Genomic DNA, 14,449 nt, shown 5'->3' on the forward strand with positions numbered 1-14,449 from the left:
TGCAAAATAAGACTACCATGACATCCACTAGAATGGCTAAAATAAAAAATACTAACAGTACCAATGCTGCCAAGGATGTAGAGAAATTGAATCTCTCACATGTTGCTGGTAGAAATGTAAAATGGAACAGCCATTCTGTTAAGTGGTTTAGCAGTTTCATATAAATATATACATACTATTCAACCCAGGAATGGCACCCCTGGATTATGATCCTAGAGAAATGAAAATTTAAGTTCACACAAAAACCTACACACAAATGCTTATGAAAGCCTTATTGGCAATAGCAAAAAACTGGAAACAACCCAAATGTTCTTTCAACACATGAATGAATAAGCAAACTATAGTACATCCACAGAATGGAGTAAAAAGAAGGAACTATTTGATATACTTAATAACTTGAACAGATCTCAAGGGCATTGTGGTAAGAGAAAAAAAAAGGGTTCCAAACTCAAAATAATAGTAACAACATAGTTGATGATTATAGACTATGTATCGGTGAAAGGAACCAAGGCAACTGCACAAGGAACAGAAGGGAGGAATTAGGAACACTTTGTTATTTAGGCACTTGTACTACCTGTGAAGTGCACTACCAGTCAAACAGTATAGTGTTATTTGAAAGTAAACTTGGATTAGTTGAAAATGTATATTGCAAACACTAGGGCAACCACTTTATAAAGTTTTTTTTTTTTTCAAAAAGTATTAACTGATAACACTAGGAAAGGAGAAAAGATGGAATCCCATAAAGTAGAAGACAAAATAGGAATGAAAACAAGGACAATGAATAGAAAATAGTAATAAATATGGTAGATAGTAATCCAACTTTATTGATAATTACTTTGAACATCAATGGTCTAAATATACCAATTAAAACACAGATTGTCAGAGAAGATCAAAAAACAAGACCCAACTATATGTTGTCTACAAGAAACCCTTTTAAATATGAAAAGATACACATAAACTCAAAGTAAAAAGATAAAGATATGCCATGTCAACAAAAGAAAGCAGGAAGAGTTACATTAATTTCAGACACAGCCAACTTCAGAGCGAGGAAACTTATCAGGGATAAAGGAGGGCATTGCATAAGTATAAGGGAGTCAATTCTCCAAGAAGACATGACAATCCATAATGTGTATTCATCTAACAACAGAGCATCAAAATATGTGAAGCAAAAATCAATAGGGGGAAGGGTATAGCTCAAGTGGAAGAGCACATGCTTAGCACACACGAGATCCTGCGTTCAATCCCCAGTACCTCCACTGAATAAATAAATAAATAAATAAACAAACCTAATTACCCACTCTGCAAAAAAAAAAAAAGAAAAAGAAAACAACAACACAAAAAAACCAATTGAACTGCAAGGAAAAGATGAATCCACTATTATAACTGGAGGCTTGAACACTCCACTATCAGCAACAGTCAGATCCAACAGGCAGAAAACCAGTATACAGCTGACGTCAACACTACCATCAATCAATTGGATATAACTGACATCTACAGCTACTTCATCCAACAATAGCAGAATACATATTTTTCTCAAGCTCACATTATTCACCAAGATAGATCATTCTGGGCCATAAAACACATCTTAAATTTAAAAAAAAACATAAAATGCTTTGAGTGCCCCAAACAAATAAGCTGGGGATAGAGAAGCAAAATCAGAGGACCTCATGAGGAATTATTCAGAAAAAATGCAGAATATAGGACATTGTAAAGAACCATCACCCTGGGTTCATCAAAAAGTCAGTATCACAGAAAATAAAAGTATGTGCGGTGGGGAGCTGTTTTAAACTGAAGGAGACTAAAGGGATATAACAACCAAATGTCGTATGTGAATCCTGAATGAAACCAGATTTGGAAAAAAGGAGAAAAAACAAACACTACAAGAAACCCAGTTAATCTTGAGACCCAATATGGAGACCATTAGGGAAACCCGAAATTGGGCTGAACAGACGATATCATGGACACAGGTGGGATAATGATAGTGTAATTGAGTAGGAAAATGAACTGATTCTTCAGAGATGTATACTTACATATTTAGGGGTTAAGAGTCATCACGTCCGCAACTTACTCTCAAATGGTTCAAAATAAAATAGAGACAAAGCAAACAACATGGCAAATTATTAATAATTATTAAATCTGGATGGAGGGAAAAAGTGGTGTTTATTATACTATTCTCTCTACTTTTCTGTATGTTTGAAACTTTTTATTAAAAATGACTTTTGGCAAACAAAAAAGGTTACCTATCATGACTCCATTTACGTGACACTCAAGATGCCAGAACTGTAGTGATGAAGAACAGACTTGTGGTTGCCGGGGTGTGGGGCGGAGGGGTGGTGGGGCAGGCGGAGTTGATAACAAAAGGGGAGCACGAGCAAGTTCGACTGTGGGACTGCAAAAGTCCTGAATACTGACTGTGGTGATGGTTACATGAATCTACACGTGTGATTGAATTTCACAGAACTATATCCACAAAAGAAAGAAAAAATGAGTGCATGTAAAAACTGAAGAAATCCAAGTACAGTCTGCAGTTTGTTCTGTTGCACCAATATCAGTTTCCTGGTTCTGATAATGTGCTATAGTTATACTGACCTTGCGAGAGGCTAGGGGAAGGGTACATGGGACTTCTTGGTACTCTTTTTGCAAATTCTTATGATTCTATAGTTATTTCAAAGTAAAAAGTTTTTTAAGATAAAAAATAAACCCAGAAATTGAATCTACATGTCCAAGAAGGGTGCCAATAAATCAGACTAACAGGTACTCTCTGTCACAACAACCAAGTTTATTCTCTCAAGTTAAATCACTTCATCACCTGTATTACTACATGGTGACATATTAGGCGCTCACATCTATTTTACTTGGTGTCTTGGAGTGCTCTTTCACGTAGTTTCCCCAAATAAATGCTTTCTTTCAAATCTTATTTAAAACTGAACTTTTTCAATAAAAATGAAATAAGTCATGGTCCTTTGGGGAATCCACATTAACTTCCTAACTCCAGGGACTGTGAGCAGATTTGCCCTTTACCACCTACTCAAAGGCATTATTTTCTTTTTATCAAACCTTCCAAGTTATTTTACTTGTCTAATAATCCCTACAACTCTTGTATACGCCTCAACAAAATTTTTTAAGAACAAACAAAAAAGACCGCCACAGCTTATTGCTCTGTTTATCTGGGCACTCATGACAATTGGCAGTTAGCACTGTGGGCCTAACAACAGTCTACTGGGTAAAAACCTACGTGTGTGGATCAAAGTGGTTAGCTAAGAGAGGGTTTACCAGCATGAGCACTTTAGTTATGAGTTCCCCTGGCGCTGCCAATGGACTCAGTTTCTTCTCTTTGCTTCACTGAAATGAACAGGATAAAAATGACACCAGATAAAAAGAAATGAGAATCAGAACAATTTGTTCTCAACTAAAAAGAACATTATTTTACTTTTCTTGTGGTACCTTAAAAGCAATCAATTAAAAATTCACTTTGGGAGTTTAATTAGGTCCGTGAATGCTGTATTTTCAAAAGAACAAAATTCCATCCCACCTTTCCTAGATAAGACAACAATGAAAAATATCAACAAAGTCTATTAATGAAAATTTAAATAAGATTCGATTTTTCATTTGTATTTTATTTTTTGAATCAGTAATGCACATGGTACAAATGCAAAGGGTTCAAAGGGTATATCGTAAAAAGTCTCTCTCCCATCCCTTCTCCAAACCACCTACTTCCTGAACTCAGAGAAAATATTACTAGTTTCTTAGGTATCATTCCACAGATTCTCTACATATATTCAAACACATACTTTCTCCTTTTTACACAAACCATAACACACTATATGCATCTCTTTATTTTGCTTTTCCCGGTTAATACATATTAGAAATCATTACTTATCTGTATATAAATCACTTCCTCATTTATTTTTACAACTCAGTCACATCCCAGTTTTTAATTCCATTAATCCTATATTGATGGACATGTAAGTAGTTTATGGTCTTTTGCTATTACGAATCAATTTAAGTATCTGGTCCATAAGATATTTCACACTTGTGTAAGTATAATAAATCCAAAGAAACAGAATTGCTGGGTCAAAATTACATGCATTTCCAATTTTGGCAGATATTGCTGAAGGGAAGTAGAATATTCCACCTCAAAATATGCCCCTGGGCACTTTATTTTGAGCTGAGGGCACTTGAAAAACAGCAAAGGCAGGGTGAGGCCTTCTCTGAACTTTCCTTATCTGCCTAAAGGCAGATTCTCCAAAAGGAATCCCATTATCATAAATCATAAGTTGATAAGTTTCATCACCACAGAAGACTGACTCATCACAGGAGGGACGAGAAGTTGACACAACACTGAGGCAAACTATGTCACAAACCACCTTTTCTCTCATCTACTCTTCTAAGGCCCATTCCTCTTTCCTAAACATGATATACACTCCCTTAAGAGGCCTACATTCCACCCCTACCCTCCCTTCCCTACTGAGATGATGCTGAAACCTGAATTCTAAGCCACCTTGGGAGTTACTCCCTTTTCCCTAGGTATCTCCTGTGTATACATGAGGTACACATGCTAATAAACTTCCGTTTTTCTCCTGTTGATCTCTTTTATTACAGGGTCCTCAGCTAAGAACTCAGAAGGGTATAGAAAATCATTTTTCCTCCCCTACACTGCCTAGCTGCCTTCTTTAGAGGTTGCCAATTACCACTCCCTTTAGCAATGCTTGTTTCTCCACACCACAGCCACCACTGTTGAATTAAACTTTTTGATCTGTGCCAACTGATGAAAATTTTCACCAACAGGTGAAAACAGTTTTCAGTACGGTTTTCATTTGCATTTCATTCCTCTTGCTGTGAAAGAGGCCATTATCTGTTCATATCTTTTGCTTATTTTCTATTGATTTATAGGAAATAAATTTAATTTTCAAAGCTGCTAGGATAGATCACAATGTATTAAAAGTAACTGCTCAATCCAGGACCAATACAAAATCTGGGGAAAACAATATGAATAAAGCCCGCAAGCTATAAGAAGAGACAACAGAATATTAACAAAGAAAACCAAGACGGTCAACTGAGCATAAAACGCAATGCCTCCATCCTGTTTTCCTCACCAAACCCTAAAATAATGCAAAAAAAAATTTTTTTAATTGTCAAAAATTACACAGCCGTGCTCAGAAATTCACAGGAAACCAGAAGCTGTAAAACATTTGGAGGTGAGCTAAAAAGGAAAATGGGATAAATAACAAGTTCATACTGTACAGCACAGGGAACTATATTCAATATCTTGTAGTAATTTATGGTGAAAAAGAATAGGAAAACGAACATATGTATGTTCCCATATGACTGAAGCATTGTGTGGTATACCAGAAACTGACACAACATTGTAAACTGACTAGACTTCAATAAAAATATTTTTTAATTAATTAATTAAGGGGCATGGCATCTAGGACAGGCCAAAAGCCTTCAATCAAGGGCACCAAAAGTATGAACAGCAACCCAGGCCAGAGGCAGAAGGCCAGAGCCCAGGGCAACAGGCCTGGCCAGAACACCCTGCCCAGTCACCCCTGCCCTCAGTCCCCCAGCCAGCAACAACCAGGTACTGTCCGCTGAGAACACAGAGTGACGGCGGCACCCGAAACAGCTGCAATGCCGAGGAGGAACAAGTGCAGCCAAGCAGAGAAGTCCAGCCACTGAGGTACTCTGACTCTTGCCAGAAGGTTCTACCTACTTCTTCCCCCTCACAGAAAGCAAAGTAGTAAACTGAGCCCCAGTGCATCTCTTTTGCATCTGATTCATGCCAAGGATTCCAAACACACACACACACACACACACACACACACACACACACATTACTTGCATCCAATGTATTTGGAACTCCCAAGACCCTCACTAAAAAAAACCAGAATAAAATGGAGCCTGAGGAACCCACTATCCAGTAACTTCGCCTCCTTAGAGTCCTCCTGCTCTTCCCTCTCACTGTGCATCGGAAGACGTCCTTGGCTTTCGGCTCTTCCTTCTCTCAATTTGTCAATAACTGAGCCTATCTCCTGGTATCACTAGTGGCTTCCACGGTATTACTTTCAAACCTCTCCTAGTCCCAGTCTCTGACGAAAATGCCAGTTCTATCTATATGTTTAAAACAAAAAATTTTTAACTTAAGGATAATATTATATATACAATTATATTTTATATATATCCAGTAACTTTGTGGATATCAATGCTCCTTACATAAATCTATACTAGAAATAAGAAGCATGCAACTGCTGATGCTTTTAGACCTATCTTTCAATGACCTATCTTCAATGCAATGTAGTTAAGAACTCAATCTTAACATGCGCAAAACTGACTCCATCCTCCCTCCCCAAATCTCTCTCTCACCATCCCACTACTCCCCTAAAGTTCCCATTAAGTAAAAAACGACCTTGAAATGCTATTTTTCTTTAGTGCATATGACATATCTCCAGAGGCAGACTATTTCTGAGAGGCATGAATCAGGCTTTGTATTTCCTTCCTGTTCCCAACTAGCCTACAGCACACTGCCAGAAAATAAATTACTTAAAAAATACTGAATAGCCGAAGTCCCATAGCTAAAAAATATATGAAAAGATCTTCAGTATAAATTAGGAATAAAATACACTAATTGATACAATAAAGTATTATTTTACCTATCAGATTAGTACAGGTTAAAAAAAAAAAAAACTTTAACAATGTGAGACTAATTAACAGGCATCCCCACCATTAGTGTACAGGTATGAGACAGCATCTGTCAACATTTTAAGTGTACATACGCTTGGTGCCAACAATTTTGTTTTCCCTTTTTCAGAAATGTATATATGTATGTGTGTATACACACACACATTTGTACTCAACAGACTGTAAGGCGAAACCTCATTGCTGAAACAGGAGCCCAGAGAAACAGTGGGCAATGATCACTAGCCAAGGGACATGATAAACACTACAGGTGCCATTAGTCTACCAAGTAATGGAACATTCTCTAAAAGGTTACTATGTTCCAAGTGCTATATTAAGTAAATACAGTTGGATATTCCACCCCAGTGAAATAGAGTAATGAAAATAAAAAGGAATAAGCCCACAAGTGTAAGATCAGAGGAGGTGTGGAAGATAGAAAGGTGACAGAGAAGCAGTAACTGAACCAGCAGAGCTAAGGACGCCCCCAACATGCAATGCCTGCCAAAGGGGATGCTAATAAGAAGGAGGCCAATCTACCCTATGGAACCCCGGGAAGGTTGCAGGGAGACCGTGTGCATTCTCTGGAGAAATCTGACTGGAGAGTCTCTGGACTCTGAAGCCAAGGTTGGAGAGGGTAATGAGGTAGAGGATGAAAGCAGGGGAATGAAGTTAAAGTCAGCTTTGGGTTACACAATCATGTTTCCCAGTCTCCGAGGTGGGAGATTGGAGGCTTCTTCTCAAGAGGAACTGAAGGGAGACCCAGGGAAAAGATACAGGCATTTGGGATTCCCCCCATTTAAAAAGCTAGCTTGCCACCTACAGAAATGCCCGCCACTCATCAAAATCCACTCACACACAGAACTTCCAATCAATGCTGGGAGTTTCAGTCTTAAGAATGGTCCACCAAAAATGATTAGGCTTGTGAAGAAAGCCTCCAACATGAAACAAAGAAATGAAAATAAACCAAAGAAATTAATCAGAAAACAGATGATTCTAAGAAAAAAATTTTAAACTAATATCCTCAGAGAGAAAATAAAAACAATGAGTGCAAACATTTAGGTAGCACCTACGCTGTCCCCAGGTTCTATTCTAAGTGCTTGACACATATTAACTCGTTTAATCCTCACTGTAACTTATGAGGTAGTACTGTTATTATTCTCACTGCCTAGATCATGGGTTAGCAAATTATGACCCAAGGGCTAAACCTAGCCTGTGGCATGAGGAATGATTTTTATGTTTTTTTAAGTGGTTGGGGGAAAAAAAAATCAGTATTTTGTGACACGTGGAAATCATATGAAATTAAAATTTCAGTGTTCACAAATAAAGTTTGATTAGAACACACCTACACTCATTTGTTTACATCTTGACTAAAGCTGCTTTCGAGATCCAACAGCAAAGTAATTACCGCAGGGACTCAACGTGGTGCACTCATCCCTTTATACTCCTGCTCAGCGCATGACAAATCTCAATGACACATGTGACAATGGCAGCACTTCAAGTGTTACGCATATTGCCATATTTTGATATTTTTAATGACCAGTGGATAGCTCTCACATCAAAACAAGGTAGACTGATGTCATACTTCTAAGTCACAGTGGAGTGTAGATTTTTTTTAATCTAATTAGATGTCAAAGCATTATGTTTATCATATAATAGCATCATAGCCGTGTCAGAAGAATACAATATAGGAAGACATTAGCTGAAAATGAGGCTGCAACCAAAGTAAGATTCCGAATGGCTCATTTGTTAACCAAGCAAGGAAAGTCATTTACCAATCATGAGTTAAATTGCACTTGATTTCAGCAGACAAAGAAATGTGTCTAGAGAAAATAAAATGTCTTTAAGACTTGTCTTTCAGTAAAAATATTTGCTCAGAGAAGAGTCTGTACAGGACAATTACAGCCATAAATGTTTTCCAAGATAGCTGAGAAAATACTAATTCAGTACAACATGAAGTGGAATCTGCTAAGATATACAACAGATAATGGTAAAAACATGTTTGAACCAGAAAAAGGCTTAGCTAGGGATTTCAAAATGTAGAACAGATAAACAAGATTGTACTTTATAGCACAGGGAGATATATACAAGATCTTGTGGTAGCTCACAGCAAAAAAAAAAAAAAGTGACAATGAATATATGTATGTTCATGCATAACTGAAAAATTGTGCTCTACACTGGAATTTGACACAACACTGTAAAATGACTGTAACTCAATTAAAAAATGTTTAAAAAAAAGATAAAAGAAAAAAACCACAAATGGTCAACAAAAAAAAAAAAGAAAAGGCTTAGCTGGACAAGTTTACAAACCTTGTAAAAATGCAAGGTGTTTAAAGACTATTCATTACTCATTGTACTATCTATCAGTAGGTACTCTGTATAAAATATGTGAATCTAACACGTTATTGAACCAGTAGTGTCAACAATTAACTTCATTCACTCTCATGAACTTAACTATCAGTTCCATGAAATTTTTCTCAGAAATAAAAGCTGAATATCATATGTCCTACCACACAACAATATGATGGCTTAGCAATGGTACAGTTTTATTGAACTTTTTAAAGCTCAAGGTTGAGACAGGAATTTTTCTGAACAATAAGAATCCCTCTCAACCAGTTACTGAACAGTGAATGGCTGTGGAAATCAGTTTTTGTTACAGATTTGGTATTTCTCAATGAATTTGACCAAAAATTAGAAGGCCAACAGCACTTACATGTAAAATCCATACTGAGGTAAAGTCATTTCAAGGACAACTGACATTGTCCGAATCACAGATAATGTCAAGCTGCTTTATACACTTCCGATGCTATCAAAAATTAAGACTCAAGTTCTCCACTGTAACACATGTATGTGGTAGATGTATTTTCCAAAGTCAAACTACAGTTCCAGCAGCATCTTTCAGACCTAAATACAAATACTTTCCACATTTCAAAAACCATTTAACTGTGCAACAAGGAGCTTCCTGTAATTCTCAATTGGAAGTGATTATTCAATAATGGAATGAAAGGTAAATATCAAGAAATGAATCTAACAGAATTCTATAGATGCCTTCCAAGCAATAAACACACTCTATGAAAACCATGTTCATAGACTGCTATCAGTATTTGGCAATACTTATCTGTGCAGGAAGATATATTCCAAGATGAAATACATAAAATCTTACAAATCAGCATTAAATATGAACATCTGTAATCAATTTTGATCATAGGAAACAGTAAGTTTAAACTCCAATTGAGTAAAATGTTATCCCTTCTCCCCCAAAAGAGATTTCATTCTTCTCATTAGCAAAACTTTATTACAAAAAAAAAGTTCTCAATCATTATTACTATTGTATTTTCAATTTCATCAATAAAAATACTTGAGGAAATTTTTTCTCCCTTGTAATATAAGTACCTATATAATAGTCTTCATTTTCCTCTGGACCCACAAAGCTTAATTTTACAATCTAGTCCTTTACACAAAACATTGGCCAACTCTTGACCTAGAAGAATAAACTGAGGCAAAGAAACATTAAGTGACTTGCCCAAGACCAAGACTAGAGTTAGAAAGTGACAGACCAGGTTTCAGACCACGGCGGGCTGAGTGCAGAAACCAAGCTCTTAACCACTATATCACACTGTTTCCACGAACCAAGAACAAGATGTGATTGAAAAAAAAGTAAATGTTCAAAGAACAAGAACAGACACTTGAAATTAAAAAGTGATTTAAAAATTCAATGGAGGAGAAAGAAAAGGTCAATGAAACTCCCATAATCAAGAACAAGAAGAAGAACAGATGGGAAACAGGAGACAGAAAATTCAAAGATCTGTTTAGAAGGTCTTAACAGATTAGTAACATGAGTTCCAAACAGAAAACATGAACAAAATAGAAGGGTGTGAAGTCAAGTTGGAACAAGGTCTGAGACTACTTTACATGCACACCAGCAGAGACCGCGAAGCCTCTGGGACAGGGATGAGAAACAATTCACTGCTCACAGCAACAGCAGCAGCCAGAGTAACATCTTGCATCAGTTTCCTGGGCCCCAATCCCCATAGGTCTTGCAATGTATTTGGTAAAAACCAGTTATATGTTCTGGAAAAAAAAAGCAAACAAAGTTGGGGGGGCACGGGAAAACAAGGTAAACTACTCAGCTCAGCAGTGATATTTACACAGTCACAGAAATGTAAACACTGAACAGTAAGTTAACCAAAAATTCTTAAGTGTCTATACTGGAAGGGCTGGAAGATGGGGAGGACGAGGACCTCATCTACCATCACACAGTCAACGGGCGTTACCTGAAATTGATTAATCACAAAGTAGCCATTTAGATATATTTATAAACACAGATAAAAGTAGTTATCTCTGGGAACCAGACTAAAAAGGATAATATGCCTCCTGGTGTTATCTTTTCTAACAATTTGCAAGTATTACTTTAAGTAGAAATATTAACTTATAAATAAATTGGAGAGTGGTATGCTAAAACACACCACCATCAGAGAGCCAGGATCTTCACACTTGCAGACAGCCAAGACCTCAAAAGCTAAGGTGGAAAGTGGAAACCCCTCAGGAAGCAGGATACCAAACTACAGGACTTCCTGAAATCCTTTCCACCTCTAAAGAGTCAGTCTTCTCCCCATCCTGGGAAAGGAAGAGCAGAAACAGCCATCCTGCCCCTCTACTTTTCAGGCCCAGAGCACTCAACCATGCCCAGGTCAGCTAGTCACATAAGGAAAACTCTAGAAGGGAATTCTAGCCCAAGTCTCATAGTAGCTCATTCTTCCTGAAAATTTTCTCTCACTTTGGGTCTTCCTGTTGAATTGGAGGTGCCTCTATTAACCACTGGGACCTCTACCCTCACACCCTGGGCGTGGGAACCATCACTGCCCCAGAGTGTCCTGTGTCATCAAGTAGCAGCTGAGCATTATATACACTGTGGTTACAAGTATACAATACCTTGAAAACACGAATATGAAAAAGACTGAAATGAAATACAGAAAAACTTTACACGTTGATTTTATACTTAATCCCTTCTAAAGGCCTCATTTTACCAAAGGCCTCATTTTACCAGGTATTTCCCATATATTCGATTATAGTCACTAAAAGGAAAATGGAACAGTCCTCTCCAGCACTAACCATCCCCACTATCTACAGAGTGAAAGACGGCACACTGCATTCGTGGTAGCAGACAAAATCACCTATTTTCTTAAGTCTCAACAAGATACTGTGGTAGGCAGAATAACAGCTTCCAAAGATGTCCACATCCTAATCTATGGAAACTGTGACTCTGCTATTTTACAAAGCAAAAGGAACGCTGCAGGTATAATTAGGTTAAGGACCTTAAGACGGGGGAAATTACCTTGAATATCCACATGCACCTGAACTAATCACATGGGTCCTTAAACGTGGAGAACCTTTCCCAGCTGTGGTCAGATCAACTACAGAAGTCAGCTGCAACACTGCTGGCCTTGAAGATGGAGGAAGGGGGTCACAAGTCAAGGAATCTGGCAGCCCCTAGAAACTTCCAAAAAGGGACACAAGCTTTAAACACTGACTTTAGCCCAGTAAGACCCATTTCGACCTTCTAAAATACAGAACTTTAAAATAGTAAGTTTGTATTGCTTTAAGCCACTAAATTTGTGGTAATTTGTTACAGCAGTCACAGAAAACTAATATACACATTAAACAACTTCTAACAATATGTGATATCACCTAGAGGAGAGAAGAATCCTCCAATTGCCCAAATATTTAGACCATTATGAGACACAATAGTTATTTGTGCACTTTGTGGTGTATTTCACTCCTGTTTTTCTCCTGCTCTCACAACATTCCAACTGTTGGAGAGCCAGCCAAAATGACAATTCTTCAAACTTCCTATAGAGGGATGAACCGTGTTAACCAAGAAAATGGGTCAGGATAGTAGGACTGACTGGAAAAATCAGGAAACAATTACACAGTATTTTTCAGTCAAACATCACGATGTCTGTACTTCTGACTTCCTTTGTATCAAATGGATACCACATTTAAAAATAATAAGTCCTTCTAGATATTGATATTAAGAGCTTACTATTAACTTTTTAGGTGTGATAATCATACTGTGGGTATATTAAAAAAAGATACTGACTCAATCTTCTATAGACATATGCTCAAATATTTACAAATGAAATGGAGTGGGGATAGGAATGGATAGAGGCATAGATGGAACTAAATTAACCTGAGTTACTAATTGAGTTGGGTACTGGGTACTTGGGGGTGTATTATATTATCTCAGATTGAACCTTTCCAAATTTAAAAGACACAAAAACAAAGTCCTTGACCTATTTATCATAATGATACAGATTTCTTAATATACTTAATAGTTGGAAGTCCTTCCTGAAACACAGCCCCACCTCAACTTTCTGCCACTTAATCCCCACCTCATTTTGCCCTATTTACTAACTCAGTAAGTTTCAGGAAGTCACCTAACCTCAAGAAGATTGTCTTCATCTGCAGAATGGGAATATTTATACTTGCCCAGTCTATCTCTGACTTGCGGAGAGAATTATCTAAGATAAAAACTACAAAGCAATATAACCATTCTAAAAATCTATATATTTACAAATTTCATGCTCAACAGCAATCATTCACCTATTCTTACAGACCCTCTTTCCTTCCACCTCCAGTTCCTCTTTTGAGCTCCCAATTCAACAGCCCAAACGCCAGGATCCCTCTGAAAGGTACCTAGTCCATCTATCCTGTGTACCCCTTTGCTGGCCCTATTACAATCATGCCATTGCTTCTCTATATTTCAGGTCTTTCATCCTATCAGCTTTATTAATCCACTACTGTCCCCAGTTCGCAAATATCCGGCTAACCTCCCACCCTCTCTCACCTTTCAGTTAAAACATAATTGCTAGTTGCCAGGGAGTGGGGGAGGGAAGAATAAGGAGTGACTGCTAATGGGTACAGGTTTCTTTTTTGGGTAATAAAAATGTTCTGAAATTAGATAGTTGCACAACCCTGTAAATGTGCTTTTTAAAAAAATACTGAGTTATACTTCAACTGTACTTTTAAAGCGTGAATTTTACGGTATGTAAATTACATCTCAACAAAAATGTGCATGTCAAAAAAAAAATCAACTTATTGCTCACCCCGCCCATCACACGACTATTTGTCAACCTCATTTCCCGAAGCATCGACTTGCTCTTCGGTATCCCCTCCCCAACTCCCAACAGCAGACTCGGACAGAAGCCCCTCTCACCCTCATGATTAACACACCCCCTCACCTCTCGGCTCGAAGTGCCACCGAAACCTGGAAGTGGGGGAAGGGGAGTTGGGGGCAGCTCTCGTGGCTCAGACAGGGTGGCCCCGCCCCCGCTGGCAGAAGGGACCCTTCTCCCCAACCTGCCCGGGGGAGGGGAGGGCGTCCCCAAGCCCGCTCTGACAAGAGGCGGGGGGCCTCACCCGGCTTCCCGGGCCGCGCTGCCGGGGGTGGAGCCACAGCCCACCTGTCTCAACAGGCGGGGAGATCCGCTTCCAGCTCACGGACGGGCGAGCGGGTGGCAGAGGGGACAGGACGAGCCCTGGTCGCCGCCGCAGCGGGGGTGGCGCACGCCAGCTCAGGCCTCCATGTTTCCACGTCTCTGCGGCTCCGGCTCCGGCTCCAGCTCCGGCTCGTCTCCCGCCCGGGCAGCGTCAGTGCGGAGGCCGGAGGCGGGCAGAGAAGAGGGAAGCGTCCGACAACGCCGCTGAGGACCGAACGGCCTGGCGCGCTCCGGCCGGCGGTCACGTGGCGCGCGGACTTGTGGGAAATGTAGTCCTT

The 14,449-nt window shown here is 38.8% G+C and overlaps 1 protein-coding gene across 5 annotated transcripts in view; it reads right to left on the reverse strand.

The window, feature by feature from the left end:
- Positions 1 to 14,364, reverse strand: part of DYM (dymeclin) — a 308,671-nt gene extending 294,307 nt beyond the window's left edge. Inside the window, exons 1-2 of one of the 5 annotated variants that reach the window (XM_074355332.1) lie at positions 14,092 to 14,364; positions 12,008 to 12,162 (exon numbers count right to left, since the gene is read on the reverse strand). The gene's annotated coding sequence lies outside the window, so the exon portion shown is untranslated. Of the gene's footprint in view, positions 1 to 12,007; positions 12,170 to 13,913; positions 13,940 to 14,091 lie in introns of those variants that run through there. The other 4 variants (XM_074355331.1, XM_074355334.1, XM_074355333.1 and 1 more) reach the window with 4 other exon arrangements.
- Between the last annotated feature and the right edge of the window lie 85 nt (positions 14,365 to 14,449).

Source organism: Camelus bactrianus, chromosome 30 (assembly GCF_048773025.1).
Source record: "Camelus bactrianus isolate YW-2024 breed Bactrian camel chromosome 30, ASM4877302v1, whole genome shotgun sequence".
Taxonomy (NCBI): domain Eukaryota; kingdom Metazoa; phylum Chordata; class Mammalia; order Artiodactyla; family Camelidae; genus Camelus; species Camelus bactrianus.